Source organism: Ambystoma mexicanum, chromosome 6q (genome assembly GCF_040938575.1).
Source record: "Ambystoma mexicanum isolate Mex_15411 chromosome 6q, UKY_AmexF1_1, whole genome shotgun sequence".
NCBI classification, from domain to species: Eukaryota; Metazoa; Chordata; class Amphibia; order Caudata; family Ambystomatidae; genus Ambystoma; species Ambystoma mexicanum.
Window position 1 is genome coordinate 124,478,176 of NC_090937.1, and position 20,228 is coordinate 124,498,403.

Below are 20,228 nucleotides of genomic sequence, written 5' to 3' on the forward strand. Positions count from 1 at the left end.
CCCCAGACGGAGGCCTGGGAATCCCCCCTGCCCCGGTGCGGGAGAGCTAAGGCGCTGAGACCGAAGGCCAGCAGTAGCAGCGGGGCGAAGCCCATTACGCAGGGCAGCAGCGCGAGAGTGCTCCTCCCGCCCTCCTCGAACTCAAGGAATCTATACCGCCCACAGCCTGGGGGAGCACCAGCAACGGCCGTGTCCGCAGCTCCGGCAATAGCAGTGTCTGCCTCTGAAACTTGCAGGCACTGCCTCTAGACAAGGCCCGCCAAACCCTCCAGCTACCTGTGGCGGCTCCGAAAAAAAAAAAAAAAGAAAAGCCTGCCTTCCCGAACTTACAGACTTCCCTCCCACCGCTACCCGAAGGAAAGCAGCAGTTCTGTCGGAGGGAAAACGGCAAGCACCACTGTCCCCCTGACAGAGCCCGGGGACCCACCCCCGTTCGGGCGTGAGGGGGCCGACAGCAGCAGTGCGGTGGGCCCTGCCACAGGGGAGCGTGGCATGGGGCCTCCTCCCCCTTCTCCAGCTCCACCAGCTCACCTGCCCCTGCAGCTACAGAATCCGCGGGTGGCTCAGGGCCTCCGGCAGCCCGGCTGGTGCTGGGGGCGTGAGAGTCCAACCCGCAACAGGCCGCCACCAGCGACACCCAAAGCTCCGGGAAGAAGGTAGGGCGGCACCTGCTGCAACACGGAAGAGCTCCGTGGCTCTGCAGCTCGCCTCCCCCGCTCCGGCTCCCAGGTGAGTGGGGAGGTGGCCACCCAGACACGAACCCCTCTGGGAGGGTAACTTAAATACACACTGGACCGGGTCCCCCCTCCAACACTGAGTCCTGATACCCTGGGGGTCTTTCCCCCAGAGGCACTGCTCATCCTCCAGAGAGGCGACCCTCCTGCGGGCGGCCCAAGGCCCTCTACCACCACCAAGACCACCATCGCCACCGCCGGAACCCCAAGACACTGGGAGAACATAGCAGGCGGCCACTTGGCCCACGCCACAGCAAATACCGCACACGGATCCGCCCAGTCGGGGAATCGAGGTCAAAAGGAGGCCCCAGGCGTGCCATAACAACCCATCCCGGGTGGGGGTGGACAAGTTCCGGCTCAAGGCACAAGGGGCAATGTCCAGACACCCGAAATCATCCAAACAAATGGACCTTGCGACCCTGCTATCCAACAACATGGGAGAAAAAACTAAGAAAGGGGAGCGCAACAACACCTCGGGGCCCCCACCGGACTCCAACACTGAACTGCCAACACAAGCAGTGACTAAAACTGACCTCCAAGAGCTCCTTTCTGCCATAACCAAAGAGTACCAAAAAGGGACAGAAGAGCTAAAGGGCAAAATCTCCTCCCTGGACAAGAGAGTGGGGGAAGTCGAGACTAGAACAAAAGAAATTGAAACCACCCTGTTTGAGAAAAATTTCGAGATTTGGGAAGGGGCTGACAGACTCTCCGCACTGGAGGCCAGGTGCGAAGCCCTCGAGAGCAAACAAGAAGAAGCTGAAAACAGGTCCAGGCACAACAATATCCGCCTGAGGGGAATTCCGAGCTCTGTCCCCGACGAAGAACTCAACACTTATGTCAATGCCCTATTTCGCTTCATTCTAACGCTCCAAGACGGAGCTCCCCTGGAACTGGATAGGGTCCACAGGGTTAGAGCCAGACAAAACGCAAATGTTATGCCGGATGTTCTAGCAAGAATTCACTTCTACAAAGTCAAGGAAGAAATTATGCAAGAAGCCAGAAGTTCCGCCCGAATTAGCTTCCGAGATGCCGAAATATCCCTGTATCAGGACCTAGCTGTTACGCTCACCTGGACCCCACAGGGATGTCGATCGGACCCGGACAGCTGCGGTCTCCTTCAACGTGATGCGTAGTGCAGAGATGACTGTCTGGACTGGCCCGCCTAGTCTTGTCTGCTGGACCCGAAGAAGTATTTTCCTGCAAGTGGAGACAGGGATTAACCACCTGTGGGTTTTAGTGATGGCCTCCCAACTGTTCTCGCTCTCCCCCAGTAATCACCTCCGATATCCCCTTAGTAACCTCACCTTATGTTCGTAAAAGATGAGCTCTCCATCCTGCGTGTCTTGCAGGGGAGCGTAGATACCAGTTACTTCACTGGTTTGAAGTCGTTGGGAGAGTTCCGGTAATCATTGACTCTGAAGTCCCTGGCGGGATTGGTAAGTATCAAGTTCAAAGAGTTCAATGTGCCCGATGTTCACTCTTGTTCCCCTTCCTTCCTTAAGTTGCAACTGAGTTCGTGAGAAGAAGGTCTCGTAGCTGCTGCTGGCGTTCAGGTAAGAGTCTGTGTTACCCAACGCAACGTAACTATTGCATGCGTTAACGTGTTGTTTTTCTCCCTCTTTACAGATGCGGCATATGAAAATGTGGAGAGTTATGGAATAATACCGCCGGTGGTAAATCAGGTAAGTCTATGGTGGTAAGAGGTTGCATATGTTGATTTCCTTGGCTCACCTTTTTTTTTCTTGTGTCCCCTAGGTGCTGGATTACGGCAAAGAAATGATGGAGACAGTGCCGGATCGAAAGATGCTGTGAGAACTGGTGAGTATGGCACCGTGCTGGAGCTGGCGAAGCAACGCGTGCAGGACTGATGTACTTTCCAGGTCCGGAGATGAAATGGTTCCAGAATTAGGTGAGGAATTTGAAATAAGTTTGTTTTCTAACCTTGTCCTTTTTTTCTTCTTTATTCTAGGAGCTCCGTATTCAAGGCGGGCGTGGCAGAAGACTGGATGCTGGCTGCAGGCACGCGGGCGTGGCAGAAGACTGGATGCTGGCTGCAGGCACGGTGAGCGTCACGCTGCTGGATGCAGAATAACGCGAAGCATGTGCTGCTGTTCGGGTGTGGTTTAAATAGCCTCCAAAGTAGTTCCAGGTAAGAAGTTCCCTAGAGCCACGCCCGAGTAAAAAATAGTCCCTGTAACAAAATAGTCCCATCCAGGCCTCATGTAGGCTTGGACTCTTTTGCAGCATGGTCTGCATCAGGTAAGTAAAGTCTATGAGCCTGGCGCCTATGGCGCCAGGACTGATTTCTATGATGAGCTTGGCGCCTAAGGCGCCAGGACTGAACCCAGACAGCCCCTAGCCGGGGCTGCTGAGGTTTAAACAAATGTCTGGATGCCTGCTCCCGGAGCTGAGGGCCTTGGTCCTGATGCCCGGGGGTAGGCATCATGACACTAGCTGCGACCACCCTCGCAAAAAGAAAAGCCCTCAAGCCACTCGCCGAATGGCTGTGTGAGATGAAAACAGCCTATCGCTGGGGCTTCCCCACTTCTCTAATCTTCAATTGGGAGGGCAGGTCCTGGACAATCCCTTCCCCCAGAGACGCCGAGCGATTCATGAACCAGGGGAGTGAAGAGGGGCCCCTCCCTGAAGCCACGAGGCCCCGGGGAGATCCCGTGGAGACCCCACCAGAGCCTGGACCAAGATGTCGGGGCGCCGCAAACCCTGAGGCCCTCCGGGCAAGCCAAAACGGGACAACAACCGTTGAGTGGGCGGCTCTGACTATTTCGGCCCCCTGAGCAGGGGGGGCCCCCTTGATCCTTCCCGACCTGATAGCTCACTGCCCGTCCGTGAGTGTGTACCGAAGAGTCTCAAGTGTTCTCTATCAAACGGACTTTCTAACCTCAACCTGAATGTTTACTGGCCAACAGAAGAGGCAATGTTTGCCTCCAAGCAGAGTTACCACACCGGTCCGGCCGTATGCCCCGTTGGTCGAAGGCTGGTCCAGAAACCTTGTTGTTGTTTGGGGGGGAGAGGGAAAGGAGGGGGAGTCGAGAAGGAGAGGAGAACCTCACAATGAGGGAAGAAAGGAGGAACTCAGCACCAGAAGACAAGGAACAAGAAATCTTCAAGGAAGACTACGAACCAACCTACTTAGAACTCAAAGGATAGGTTCACTAGACAAAACCCTAACCATCACGAGCTGGAATGTACAGGGGCTTAATGCACCAGGAAAGCGGAAGTCAGTGGAGCACAAACTTGACCAATTAACCGCGGACATTGTCTTCATCCAGGAAACCCATCTGATCGCGTAAGACGAAAAGCGACTACGGTTCCGACACTACCCGAAATGCTACTTCGCTTCTGCCACACAGAAAAAGAGAGGAGTCACTATATTGTTGGGTCAAGACCTCCCACTAACACAGATCACCACCAAAAGAGATCCGGAGGGCAGATTCCTACTCCTGAAGGGCCTCCTAGTCGAACTACTGATCACTGTGGTGGCAATCTACGCACCACACAAAGAGCAAGACCAATTCCTCCATAGTCTCCTCCCAACTATCACGGCCTTCTCTGTAGGCCACTTGCTAATCGGCGGGGACTTCAACATTCCCCCAGATCTGAAGGTGGATAAATCGCTCCCAGCCTCGAGGGAAGACTTTGGAACATCCCTGGCCCTGGCTGAATTCCTGCGGGAAACAGAGACGATCGACATATGGAGATTATGCAACCAGGGAGAAAGGGACTACACTTTCTTTTCGCATGTACAGAGAGGCTACTCGCGTATTGACCTCTTGTGTGCCGCTAACAACGGGGCCCCCTGTGTGGATAATATCCAAGTGGGACCTATTGCAATCTCGGATCACGCGCCAGTCACAATGACGCTGCTTCTTCATGGAGTCCCGGAACCTAGCCAGAGGCAATGGAAGCTGCAAGATTACATCCTTACCAACATAGTGGCCAGCTATGACCTCACAGAGGCGATTCAGAATTACTTCACTGAGAACACAACCCCAGACTCCTCAATGGCAACAGTATGGGACACCATGAAACCAGTGATCCGAGGGGTGGCATTGGACTCAACAGCTAGACTCAAGCGCCAAAACCTGCTGAAGCATCAAAAGCTTGAGGAAAGACTCACAGAATTAGAAAATAAGCTCAAACACTGCTACACGAAAACAACACACCATGAACTAAAAAGAGCTAAAAGAGAGTTGGAGATCCACCTAGCGGACCGGGCCACCAGAGCATCAACCGATACTAAACAGTACTACTACCTTAACAGTAATAAAGCAAACCGGCTCCTAGCACACAAACTGAAAAAGCTCCAAACCAGGAACCACATCCAAGCCTTGCTGGACAAAAAGGGCTCCTTACGTCAGCTGGACCCTGAAAAACTTGAGATAATGGAGCAGCACCACAAGGAAATCATGGCAGGACGCCCGACGTTAACCCCAGCCATCACTCAATTTTTGGCCCCGATCCCAAAGACAAAGCCACCTCCGTCACTAGCTGACCTGGAGGCTCCGATCTCAGCAGAGGAAGTCAGTGAAACAATCCGCCGGCTGAAAAACACAACGCCCGGGCCAGACGGGTTTTCCTCAAAATTTTACAAAAAATGTGCTCACCTGCTATACCACAACTGGCAAACCTGTTCAACTCATTCCTCTCCACCGGCACCACGACCGCATCCATGAATGAGTCGATAACGGTACTGATCCCTAAACCAGGGAAAGACCTACGCAATGCGCATCATACAGGCCCATTACGCTCCTAAACAACGATGCGAAAATATTCGCCAAAATCCTGGCAAATCGGCTAGCCCCCTCCCTTCCGGAGATCATCCATCCAGACCAAGCAGGCTTCATACGGGACGAGGCACCCAAGACAACATCCGCAGAACCATCAACATCATTGATTCAGCGAACAGGTTGGGCTCAAAGCTAGCAGTCCTCTCCCTAGATGCGCATAAGGCATTCGATATGCTCGACTGGGGCTACGTGGAGAAAATCCTAAAGCACTTTGGCTTCGGCCCAAATTTCGTAAAATGGATCCTAGCCATCTACCAAAGCCCCTCCACAAAACTGCGCCTCAACGGTGCCAAATCCAGTAGGATAAACATAACCAGAGGCACGAGGCAAGGTTGTCCACTCTCCCCACTTATTTTCGCCCTATCAATGGAGACATTCGCGGACAGGATCCGCCGTAATCCAGCTATTTATTTCAAAATATTTTTATTGCCATTTTGCAGTCGACATTACATCAGTGTCAATCTTCCCCCCTTCTGAATATCTCCGCCATTCTACAATTTCACTACATATTCGATTAGTTCCTGAAAGGAAACAACAAACAGAACAAAACAACAACATTAAACAAACATAAACTGTCTTCATGTTCAACGATTGTGGAGTCTACATCGCCCTGGATCAAATTGGTGGCCTGTCCATGTCCTTGTAGGTGGGGGACGGGTAGGGTTGGCGTTCTTTCCCTTTTGAGTCACATCTCCCTCTTTTCTTCTCTGTGAGCTATGCACTTCTTGCGGCTGTGAGCCACTCACCACACAACTAGGCTTCACGGGGGCATATCATCAGATGGTAGAAACATGTCTCTCACCACGGCTTTCCATGCCTCAATTTTAGTGTTGGTGTCCCCATCACCCCCAACAATCCCAGTTCACCAGGCCACTGTTTCTGCGGCCGTCCATCGCTCCATTTCCCTCTTCCATCTTATGTATTGTGGGCCTTTCATTGCTATCTCCCTTTTTGCCAGTATGCATGCCATGTCCATCACCCGGACAATATGTTTTATTTTGCTTAGTCTGGGGTAGGTGCCCAGCAGACATTCCTTCACTGTCCATTCATATTGGCTTACTCCGCCCTTCTCGCATGCCTGTTTGATGTTGGCCCAAAGAATGCCCACTTTTGCACATTCCCAAAGCATGTGTATCAAGCCTGCTTCATCGTTAGTGCACCATGGGCAGTGTGCTTCTGCCTGCCGTTTGAAGCTTGCTACCCTTTTTGGGGTCATATATGTTCTATATAGAACGTTTGTCTGAATTAGCCTGAACCTGGCATTTCTGGACACTGCTTTTGGGAATTTGAGTGCTCTCTCGCAATCATTGTTCGATATCTCCTCACCAATGTCCGTCTCCCATATGGTCCTTAACGTGGCTCCACGGGGGTTGGGCCTATCGTTTAGCTGCGCATAAATTCTCGACACTGGCCTCCACCCATCACTTAGGTTGTAGATTTCTGTCACTGGGCGGGGTCGTTGCTGGTTCCACTGGCCAACTGTTCCATTTCGCCTTAGCCTCATGTTTAAGTTTCTGGTACCCTAAGAATTGCCCCATAGGTAGGCCCTCTATCTCGTGCAGCGATTCCAGGTCTCTAAATTCCCCATCCTCGTACATGTCTCCCCAGGCCTATATACCGAGTCCCTCCCATTGCCTAAGTGTGCTAACCTCGGCTGGTGTCGTTCTCATATCTGTCATTATTGGCAGTTCAGGGGAGTAAGGGTTCTTCAAATGTGTGATGGTTTTAAATCTTTCCCATACTAGTCTACCCAGTTTAGCCAGTGAGGGAGCTCTTCCGGCTCGATCCGGGGGCACCCATATTATTTCTTTGAGGTGTATGGGTTTGACGAGTTCACTCAGTAGGCCGGTTTCATTGGTGACCTCATCTGACAGCCATTTAGTTACGTGAATCAGTTGGGCTGCCAAATAGTACCTTTCAAAGTCCGGGAGCTGTATGCCCCCCTCATCATGGGGGAGGGTTAAAATATTCAATGCCAGTTTATGATGTGCTTTTCCCCATATGAAGTCTCTAATCTGGGCGTCTAGTTTTCGGAAAAAGGGTGGCCTGATGTAGTGACAGATGGTTTGGAAGAAGTATAGGTAACGTGGTAGTATGATCATTTTTGTTATCGATGCCCTTCCCATCATTGAGAGCGGTAGCCTAGACCAAAATTTAATTGAGTTGTGGAGCCCTTGAGATACCGCCATTGTGTTCTGCTTGTGTGTGAGCTCAGGTGTGTGTCTGATCTTGACCCCCAAGTATTTAAACATGTCCGGTTGCCACTTTAGCCAACCTGCGGTAGGTCGTCTACTGCCACCCCTCTCAAGCCCGCCAGTGGGAACATGCAAGATTTTTGCCTGCTAAAGTGTATCCCCGAGTACCTGCGAAGTTGTCTAGCACTTCCAAGATTGTAGGGGCATTGTTTTTTGGGTCTGTTAGATAAATCAGGACGTCGTCCGCATATAGTGAGATAACATGGTGTCCCCTGCCCACTCGTATTCCAGCGTCCCAGAATTGATTCCTTATATAGATTGCGATCGGCTCCAACCCCAGTATATAGAGCATGGGCGAGAGGGGACAGCCCTGTCTGGTACCCCTTTGTATATCCCAGGCTTCTGATACCCACCTGCCCGTCTTCACTCTAGCTATGGGATCATTGTACAGTATTTTGACCCAGCGCACAAATCCTTCCCCGAATCCAAACTCCCTTAGCACCTCTGTCAACCACTTCCAGTAGATGGAGTCGAATGCCTTTATGGCGTCTAATGACATCACTGCCATATGTTCCTGGCCTCCCACTGTATGTGCTATAATGTGCTGTAGCCTACGCAAATTGGCAGTTGTATTACGGCCGGGGACAAAGCCATTCTGGTCCTCATGAACCAGACTGCCTATCACTTTGGATAATTTCTTGGCCAGGATGGTGGTCAGTATCTTACTGTCATAATTCAGCATTGCTATTGGTCGGTAAGAGTTGCAGTCTTCGGTTGGTTTTTGTGGTTTGGGTATTGGGACTATTAGCGTCTCCCTCATGGTCTTGGGTACGGTTCCTGTCTCGTAAGCCTCCTGATATACCTCATGCAGTAATGGGACCAATGTTGTCTCGTATGCCTTGTAGAACTCCGGGGGGAGCCCGTCCGTTCCTGGGGTCTTGCATGTGGACAGGGCTCTAATAGCGTCTGTAATGTCTTCTGGCGTGATGGCCTCTTCTAGTGAGTCTCGTTGTTGCTCGTTCAGCTTAGGGAGCCCTATCTCTTCTAGAGTGTCTTGTATGTCTGGCAACAGAACTTGGGTGTCGTGTGCGTATAGGGTGGAGTAAAAGTCAGCAAATGTGGTGTTTATCGAGTGCTGGGTTGTTCTCATTTCTCCCGTCTTGTCTTTTATTGCAGTCACTGGGTGTTTTGGGTGCTCTCGCCTACATGTAATCCAGCTATACATGGCCTCACGATCAAAAAAGAATCCTACAAAATCGCCCTATACGCGGACGATGTGCTCCTCACACTCACCCGGCCAGCAGAATCAATAAGAGCACTATGGCAAACACTCAAAGAATTCCGTGCAGCCTCAGCGTTCACAATAAACATCTCCAAATCAGTAGCACTGGGCATCAATATCCCAAGAAAGTCCAAATCCAACCTCGAAGAGGAGTTCCGGATCCCCTGGGCAAGAAGCAACATCAGCTATCTGGGAGTTCAGATACCCAACAAAACTGAGAAGCTGTATAAGACACATTTTCCAGCACTTTTCAGGGACCTGAAAAACGTCATCCATCGATGGATCTCCTGGTTCGGCCGGATTTCGGCGATAAAAATGAATCTAACTCCATGGCTGCTATATTACGCTCAAGCTCTGCCGGTGATGATCCGGGAGAAAGCCCTAAGAAAGCTGCAAGGAGAGATCTTGAATCTGGTCTGGGAGGGAAAGAAGTCTTGCATCCCGAAACGCATCATGCTCCGAAGCACTGCCCTGGGTGGCCTAGGGGTCCCAGATGTTGCGAGGTACTGTCTCGCAGCCCAGCTAGCCCCGGCCTTCGCCTGGAAGCTCCAAGCCAACCATCCTCAGTGGTTACAACTGGAGGAAGATTGGAGCAAGACCCCACTGGAATCTCTGCCTCACTCCAAAGACCCCAAAAGGACCCAGGACCCGGGCCCCCTACCAGCAACAAGAAACACGGTCGCCAGCTGGAAAGTGGCGGCCCGCCAGTGGAATTGCAGAGGCACAATGGGTCCCCTTACGCCAATCTGGGACAACCCCGACTTTTCCCCCAGAGTCTCACCAAACCAGTACTTGGAGTGGAGGGCCGGGGTCTTAGAAACCATATCAGATTTCTTCGAGAATGGCCTCCCCTTAAACTTCGAGGAGTGTAAAGCAAAATTCAAGATCCTGGAAACTGAAAGGTTTTCCTATACGCAACTGAGACATTGGCTGTCGAATCCACAGGTCAGAAAACAGGGTAGCAGAGAGCTAACGGCATTAGAACTTACCCTCTTAGCAAACCCTCCGAGGGGGAAAATCTCTGCACTGTACAAAACTCTGGACAGAACAGACCCAGCTAAAAAAGAACCATACATGCCGAAATGGGAAGAAGACATCGGAAGACCTATTGAACCTGAGGAATGGCACCACATCTGGTCCCGCGCCCAGAAAAGCTCAAAATGCGTAACAAACAAAGAAAGTGCGTTTAAAGTTTTCTACAGATGGTATACAACCCCTGCAATCCTAAACAAGTGTAACTCATCTATCCCCGCTCAATGCTGGTGGGGTGCTCGGACCGAGGAACCCTGTTCCACCTCTTTTGGTCTTGCCCGAAAGCCACCCTAATCTGGAAGAATATTTTGGAACAAATTAAAGGAATCACTGGACTCACCATCCCCTGGGACCCAGGTATTGTGCTGCTAGGGGCGACAGGAGACGGCCGATTCCCCCTAACAGGTTGTCTGGCGGACCTCTGCTCCCATCTTCTTACAGCCGCCAAAATCACTGTCGCCAGACTGTTGCAGTCGAGAAAGTCACAGCCATCAGACTAGGCAATAAACCCAAATTCGATCGCATATGGGCCCCCTTTTTGGACTATGTGCAGCAATTTCCCGGAGTGGCGAGACAGCCCCCATCCCTACGCTGGATGGAAACTCAAGACTGAAATGAACTAAGCAGAAACCAGGCCAGAAACGCGACTGAGCTCCTCTACACTCCTGTGCGGCCATGAACCATCAATTCAGGCCCCTCAACCTTGAGGGGCCTGTGTCGAGGAATTCACCCTAAACCTAGCCATAGAGACGCACCGAACCCTTGAAACTATTCCTTTGTTGAAAACAGTCTTCCACCCCTAATGTTTGCACAGCTCCTTGTCCCCATTCCCCTTCCCCCCTCTTCAGTTATGATTTAACAGTTTTATTTTTGAAGAGAACGCATGTTTCGCTAAGTCTTAGTTATATAAAGGGCTGTTGTCTTCCATTAAATGTTTAACAAGTTTGCAAAGTATGTAACAATCAAAGAATCTGTATTACTTGTTATGCCAAAATAATAAAAAACAATGTTGGAAAAAAACCTAAGGTATACGATGATGTGGATTGGTAAGGAACTTTCTTGTATTTTGTGAAATCCATTCTAATTCCTCAGCTTTTGTCAATAGAGTCTCCAGGTTTTTTCTTATTTCTTCAGTGGGATCTGTGTCTAAAGTAGCATATGTGTTTGTATCATTCAGTTGTCATATGCATTCGTCATCATAATCTTGACTGGTCAAAAGAACTATGCTGCCTCCTTTATCCGCAGCTCTTATCGTTATTGATTCATCTCCATATAGGTCTCTGATCAATTTAAATTCATGAGGTTTAATGTTGCTGTTCTTCGAATAGCCAAACCTGATTTTCTCCAGATCCCTTGTGACTTGTTTTTGAAATATGTCGACAGATGGTACACTGATAGGTGGAATAAAGTTACTTTTTCCTTTGAATTCTTTGAGATCGAGAGGGTCTTTTTCAGGTATATTCTCCTGTTCTAGTTCACTGAAGAACACCTTCAGCTTCATTTTCCGAATCAACTTATACAGTTCAATTTTAGAATCAAAAAGAGTGCTGTTATGTGTAGGAACAAAGCTGAGTCCCTTTTCAAGTATTTGTGTCTCCATGGGAGTAAGTACTCTGGAGGATAGATTTATTACTAACTTTTCTTTTGCTATAGTCTCGTGTTGGGTTTTGCTTTTTGGTTTCCTTTTCCCCCTTCTGGTTCTTTTCTTCCTCTGCCTAAAAAAGGGATTCTGTCTTCTCTTGTAGGTTCTGTTGTGCCTGTGGCTTCTGATCCGCCTGCACTTGTTTCTTCTTCTTGATTTGTGCTATCTTTCTCTGTATCAGTCTCTGAACTAGATGTTTCACTTCTGTTGTTTGACTTTGGTTTCCTTAGTGGTGGTCCATACTTGTCTATCCAACTGTACACCTCATCTTTTAGATAGTCGTAAGTATTGCGTTTGAATTTTCTAATTTCCTTATTTTCAAGCTCTGTTCTATATTCCGACAATTTATTGTTGATATCCTCAAGAATGGCATCCACCTCTTCCCTGTTGAGTGTTGCAACCAGTTGTTTTTCTCCTCAATGTCCTTACTTAAATCCTGAAGGTTGCTTGCCAATTCTTGTATTGTTAGTAAAACAAGGTCTAAGGAGCACTTGTTGAGTATTGCTTCCCATTTTTTAAAAACATTCTTTGCTTTCCTTGCACAGAATAGGTCTTAGTTGTATACGCAAGACTCTAGGATTCTTTGGTTTCTGTAATATCTGCCCAGCGTGATTGCATGCAGTTTGTGATTGATTTCCTTGTGGATGAGATATTCTAATTGCTTTATTTGGCGTGTTGGGTCTTCCATGTTGGTACTGGTTGTGTTGAATCCAGTTTCTTGAATTAAACCGAGTATCTTGGTGGCCACCTCGGCTGAGAAGCCTAAGGTGTCAGCTTTCTTTGTGGTTAATGCTTCAATGTCAGCAAATGACATGTTTGGTGCAAATATTCGATGTGTGCCTCTGCCTTGAGTTATGCCCAGAAGAAATGCAAACACAAAGGAGTAGAAGGAGGGCACTACGTGCTGATTCTGTAAGTTATTTCTTCAATTGTATTTCACTTATATTGCTTGGTGAAGTTTTGACCTGGGGCTACCAGTCTATGGTGGTCCTAAGGCCTGAGGACCAAAAAATATGACCAAAGAAAAATAGAGTGGTATGACTCTATTAGGACTGGTGCTCTCAGTTTACCCTACAATTAGGGAATATATACTATTGCGTTGCAAATACACATTTCCATGGCATTCAAATGGGATACTGTGAATCTTTTTTTTAAAGAATATATCTTTATTTATACGTCTTTCTTGAATATTCTACTTCATATTCAATGAGGCCTGTCTCAAAGATCTTGGCTCGAATTCAATGTACGTTTGCCAATGCATTTCGGTTGTAAAAACCTTCGTCAGGGCCGTAAAATTGCTTTGTGATGCCCAATTATTCACTATACGAAACAATAGGAATAAATCAACATAATCACATAATATGCATTTATCAGTAATTCAGAAATTAGGAATCAAACGCAGTCAAACATACCCGTTCCAAGGTGTGTTTAAAGTGTTCCAACAGTGAAAGGATGATTATGAAAAACAGAAAACAAATCATTCTTAGAGATTGGTAATCTGCAGTTTAACCGTGTGGCTATTCCGTGATTAATAAAATAAGTACCTTAAGTATCAAAGGGCTCTAGGTCTCATAGAAGAAGTGTCCAGTCTGAGTAGTGCCCTTGGGTATTATGTGACAATTCATCAGGCTGAGGTAAAACTATCAACACGTATATATCAGCAGCACGAGGCATTCGCTTACCGTTACTCAGCAGAATTGCTCCGTGCTGGTCAAACGTGTCTGCAGGAGCTCGAGGCGCGAATGACGGCAGCAGTACTTATGCGTTGCCATGGAGATCCAACGGCGTCGCGTGAGGACACGTACGCCTTGGGTCCCACCCACGTGCCAGCACGGAAGACGGGACAGTCACCATGGCTACGCTACAGTACTTCAATGGAAACTGTGTTTTCAAACAACGGAACTTGATCCTGTGCGGATGCGTCACTGCGGCGGTCTGCCGCCTGTGTAAATGAAGGAAAATGCTCGCTATGTGTAATTGCAAATACTAACTAGTTGAGGTGGTACACATCCAAATACCAGTGCATGGATGGAGTGTATGTAAACACTGGTTGATGTATGTGGTACACAACTACATGGCGGGGTGACTGCTGCCCCCAGAGGTTACCGATGGAACTCGATGGAACATAATGTAGGGACAAGGTTTTCTAGGAATGCAAGCGGGCAGAGTGGAAAACCGAATCCGGGGCTGCGTTAAAAAGGGAGTGGTTAATTTACACCAAAATGGAAAAATGGCAAAGTAGGAAAATTACAACTTGGTCAACAAGCGTGAATAGTAAGTTGCGTCAAAATAGAGAATGGCAAAATGGCAAAGTGGGAAAATTGGTCAACAAGCAAGTGCAACAGCGAGCTGGAGGTATGCAGGACTGTGAATGCAATTTAGACCTCGGCACAGAAAAATGGATGCAAGAGAGCAAGATGTGTGTCATTCAGCAAAATAAATGTTCATAAGTAGAACATGTAATTAATTTCTTCATTGAGTCCCTTGGGTGTCAAAGAACTAAGTCGATCAATCCAAAATGTTTCTCGTTGGTCGAGTCTTTTTTGGAGATTTTCATGTTTGTTATATTTGCGGACTACTTGCGATAGATAATGGTACGGTATTCACAGTCTGTGACTTTTATTTCTGCATCCAAGAATTGGAGGATTTTGTTTGAATGTTCATGTGTAAACTGAATGTGAGGATCTATACTGTTGAGATACTCAAAAAAGTTAAGAAGTTCCGATTCTGTGTTGGTCCAAATGCCAAAAATATCATCTATGTATCTGATCCATATCGACAGGTTATTTTGCCATTGAGGCTTTTTGAGCACATTTTCAAGTTCAAATTTGTACATAAATGCGCTGGCATAAGAAGGTGCCATGGTGGCCCCCAACGATGTGCCTGCCACTTGAAAAAAATAAGAGTTTTTGTATTGAAAGTAAGAGTTATTGCTGATAAATTCTAAGAGTGACATTATGAATTCTTTCTGCGCCTGTATCTCACCTTCTTGTAATGATAACCATTCCACTGCTTCTCTACCTAAATCATGCGGGATGGAGGTGTAAAGGCTCTTGACATCAACAGTGAAACAGATATGAAAACATGAAAATCTCCAAACAAGACTCGACCAACGAGAAATATTTTGGATTGATCGACTAAGTTCTTTGACACCCAAGGGACTCAATGAAGAAATTAATTACATGTGCTACTTATGAACATTTATTTTGCTGAATGACACACATCTTGCTCTCTTCCATCCATTTTTCCGTGTCGAGGTCTAAATTGCATTCACAGTCCTGCATATCTCGAGCTCCCTGTTGCAATTGCTTGTTGACCAATTTTTCCACTTTGCCATTTTGCCATTCTCTATTTTGACACAACTTACTGATCACGCTTGTTGACCAAGTTATAATTTTCCTACTTTGCCATTTTTCCATTTTGGTGTAAATTAACCACTCCCTTTTTAACACAGCCCCAGATTCGGTTTTCTACTCTGCCCGCTTGCATTCCTAGAAACCTTGTCCCTACATTATGTTCCATCGAGTTCCATCGGTAACCTCTGGGGGCAGCAGTCACCCCGCCATTTAGTTGTGTACCACATTCATCGACCAGCATTTACATACACTCCATCCATGCACTGGTATTTGGATGTGTACCACCTCAACTAGTTAGTATTTGCAATTACACATAGCGAGCATTTTCCTTCATTTGCACAAGCGGCAGACCGCTGCAGTGACGCATCCGCACAGGATCAAGTACCGTTGTTTGAAAACACAGTTTCCATTGAAGTACCGTAGCGTAGCCATGGTGACTGTCCCGCCTTCCGTGCTAGCACGGGGGTGGGAACCAAGGCGTACGTGTCCTCACGCGACGCTGTTGGATCACCATGGCAACGCATAAGTACTGCTGCTGTCATTCACGCCTCGAGCTCCTGCAGACACGTTTGACCAGCACGGAGCAATTCTGCTGAGTAACGGTAAGCGAATGCCTCGCTCTGCAGATATATACGTGTGGATAGTTTTACCTCAGCCTGATGAATTGTCACATAATACCCACAGGCACTACTCAGACTGGACACTTCTTCTACGAGTCCTAGAGCCCTTTGATACTTAAGGTACTTATTTTATTAATCACGGAATAGCCACACGGTTAAACTGCAGATTACCGATCTCTAAAAATGATTTGTTTTCTGATTTTCATAATCATCCTTTCACTATTGGAACACTTTAAACACACCTTGGAACGGGTATGTTTTACTGAATGCGTTTGATTTCTAATTTTTGAACTACTGATAAATGCATATTATGTGATTATGTTGATTTATTCCTATTGTTTCGTATTAGTGAATAATTGGGCATCACGAAGCAATTGTACGACCTTGACAAAGGTTTTTACAATTGAAATGCATTGGCAACGTACATTGAATTCGAGCCAAGATCTTTGTGACAGGCCTCATTGAATATGAAGCAGAATATTCAAGAAAGACGTATAAATAAAGATATATTCTTTTTAAAAAAGATTCACAGTATCCCATTTGAATGCCATGGAAATATGCATTTACAACGCAATAGTGTATATTCCCTGATTTAAGGGTAAACTGAGAGCACCAGTCCTAATAGAGTCATACCACTCTATTTTTCTTTGGTCATATTTTTTGGTCCTCATGCCTTAGGACCTACATAGACTGGTAGCCCCAGGTCAAAACTTCACCAAGCAATATAAGTGAAATACAATTGAAGAATTAGCTCACAGAATCAGCATGTAGTGCCCTCCTTCTACTCCTTTGGATAAAGTGTTTTGTCCTCATTTGGTGGCCCCGCTGACAGCCCTCTTTAACTCATTTGGGGTCTCAGGCTTCATCACACCATCAATGCAAGAATCCATAACTGTACTATTTCTTAAGCTTTGCAAAGACCCCAAGGAAAACAGCTCATACAGGCCCATCTCCTTACTGAACATTGAAGCTAACATTTATTTGAAAGTTATAGCGAATCGCCTGGGGGAGATCCTGCCCAAATTGATAAACCTGGACCAAACAGCCTTTATAACGGACAGATCGACTGGAGACAACATCCGTAGGGCCCTGAACTTAGTGGACATTGCAACCCAAGACTCGCACAAATTAGCCCTCCTGACTTTGGGTGCCTCTAAAGTCTTTGATAAAGTGGACTGGACCTTTCTACGACTTACTATAGAAGCCTTTCACCTTGGCCCGAACTTCCAAAAACTGGTCCTGGCTAACTATCAGTCCCCTAAAACTCTCCTCCGGGTTAAATGCCACCTCTCGGACCCGATCCCCCTGACCTGCGGAACTAGGCAAGGATGCCCTCTGTCCCCGCTGCTTTTTGACATGGTAATTGAACCCCTCGCCCAGCGGGTTCAGCTGGACCTGGGCATCAAAGGCCTTCCCTTCAGGGCTTCTCAACACAAGATCTTACTTTATGCTGATGACGTGTTGTTATCTATTACAGACATTCAGTCGTCCCTAACGCTGGCCCTTAAAGAGCTCTGTAGATTTGGGCGGGTAGAAGGTTTTTCCATTAATTTTGGGAAATTGACAGCCTTATGCCCGATCCAATGGAGCCAGAAATCAATACCCTACCTCGGGGTCCAGATCCTAGCCTGTCCCAACGATGTGTATCGACTGAACCTTCCCCCACTTTTTGTGGAGCTCGAGACGTACCTTGAAAGATGGAGCTCACACAAGATCTCGCTCATCGGGCATATTACCGCCTGCAAAATGAATCTCCTTCCAAGATTCCTTTATGCCTGTTCCTCCCTCCCCACGATGAACCCACTGCCCCCCCCTCTCTTGCGTATGCAGAGGAAAATGCTCTGGTTCATCTGGAAAGGTAGAAAGGCGAGGATATCCCAAAAAGCCATAATGGGTAGTCCCCGAGTGGGAGGCCTGGGGGTTCCCGATCTGCGTAAATACCATGTAGATATCACAATTGGGGCATACCTAGGCATGGACCATGTCTACTGGATGCCGAAATGGGTAGAGCTAGAACAGTCCTGCCTCACAGTCCCCCTCCGCTTTCGTCCACACATTCCGTCCCCCCTGCAGAAGACCTGGACTGGGACACTGGCCCCCACCAAACATACCCTTAAAATTTGGGACTGGGCATTAAAATATAAGGGCATCCTGCATGGCTTGGGTCCCTCCTCCCCGATCTTCCATAACCCGGCCTTCTCTCCTGGGTCGCAGCTGAACATTTTTAAAAACTGGTCTATTGGGGGGCTTGAATCCCTGGGACAACTTTTTAAGGATGGCCAACCCCGCTCCTGAACAATGCAAATTACCCTTCAAATTAGCTGAAACGGACAGGTTCTCGTATGTGCAACTTTGTCACTGGTGTTCCCATCCACAGATCCGACACGCTCCCCTGCCCCACTTGAACTTACTACTAGGCGCCCCGGCGCCTGGGGCTTATCCAAAATCGGGGAGAACAGCTAACCTCTTCACACAACTTTTGCTGTCCGGGAAAATCACAATTGCCCACACCTGGAAGACTGTCGAGGGCCCCTCGCTGACTCTCTGGTGGATCAAACTTTGAGACATCTTGGTTGCGGAAAAAGTCATGCCAGCCAACACCGATTTGCAGACACGTGGATGCCTCTCTTAGATTTTGACCAAGACTTCCTGGCTATGACTCATAAGCCCCGATTGGCTAGATTGGCCTTACGCCCGAGCGCTGAGCCAACCATGGACGGTCCTGCTCAGCTGGGCCAGGAGGGGGTTTGAATTGGGATGGGGGGTGAGTAGTGGGGGAGGGAATTGCGGGGCTCCACGATTCTGTGGATTCAGCTTTACTTAACGGTAACCTAAAGGTCATTCTGTATTATATATGTATGCCTGTAATGTCTTCATTTGTGCAACTGGTTCTAAAATAAACATGTTAAAAAAATAATAATAATAATTACCCTCAAAGGACTTAATGCTGCAACCGATGTAAGCAACCCAAGTCAAAAACAGGTTGTAACTCGTTTGATCAATGACAACAACTACTCATTGAACTGGCTACCGAGAGCCTTATCTACAACCTCAAAGACATAAAGCCAGAAGGAAGTGGAGGCATGGTCTTTGGGAATTGGATCCTGGAATACACAAGGTTTTACTCATCTCTTGCAAGGATTACTTGTTCAATCGGCCAATTTGGGACTTATATGCCTTCAAGAAACTTGGTTGATCGAGGTTCCTCTCTTGGACGGCTTTGCTACCCATCATAATAAAGCAGTCAAAGGTATGTCCAGCAGACCTACCTCAGGATTAACCATTTTTGTCAACAACAGCCTAAAACTAGAATGTGTAAGGGATACTCAACCAAATCCCTTTATTCAGATTTTGAGTATCAAATTAAATGAGCAAACTGCGAGTTCGAACAGTAAGCATCTAGTGGTTTTTATCTTATACTGGAACCCAAAGTGTTCTGAGTCAGTGACCTTTGTGGACATTGTGATGACCCAAATAGATGACATCTATGCAACATTCCAAGAACCCTTCCTGATTCTATGCAGGGATTTGAACCTGGATTGCTTGGACTTGAAAGCATATAAAAATAAATCCACGATGCCCAAAACGAACTCCAAAAATTTGAGATATCAAACATGGAACAAACGGATTGTAGCTAGACAGATTCATATGTTAAATGACAATATACAAGAAGACCTCCAAAGGGCAAAAACCTGGAAAAATGCAACAAGTTCGATACTAGACTATTTCAATGTCTCTTCTAATATGCTAAATCGGACAACCTCCCTTCAAGTGATACCAACGACAACTTCTGACCACGAACCCTTGATCCTAACTTGCAACATGCCCAACAAAGTTGTGTTACAGACATTTTCCCATGCGATAGAATTGGAACCCGGCACAAACCGGCTGAGGCTAAAACCATGAGACTCTAAACAACTAATTGACAACTTGTTGCAATGGCAGTCCCTTGATAACGGAAATGTAGAATATGAACGTGTGCTGTCTGTCTTCAAAGAACATCAAAAAAGAAATGTGAGGCCTCACTTTAAACCAAAACACTGTTTTGATAATACAGTTTTCAAGCAAAAGCGCTAACTGAGTAATGAAGAGAACTGCAGAATGCCCCTTTACTTGTGAGACTCCAGCTAATCAAAAAGGGAAAGCAAAAATACTGTAATTAGATAGTGGCGCATAAATCATTGTTGTTCCAACAAGATTCAGCAATATGGCTTAAAGCAATGGATTCAAAAAACACAAGGAAGGTATGGCAATTACTAAATGGAAGTAATATTCCAACATGCCCTTTTTTTTACCCAGTGCCAGAAAACGTCAGGGTGCCTCATTTCTCAGCCCTTTACAAAGATGATAACCACAAAAGTTCTGAATCAATGTCAACAAAGACGGCTGTCTGGAACATTACATTTGATCATGATGACATCCTAATGATCATAAACAAAACAAGCAATTCAAGAGCTCCAGACCCAGATGGTCTTTCCAATGAAATATTGAAAGCTGCCCCCGAAAGCATGGGCGAGATTTTGCTACACCTTCCACCCTCATGGAAAAAAGAGCATAAT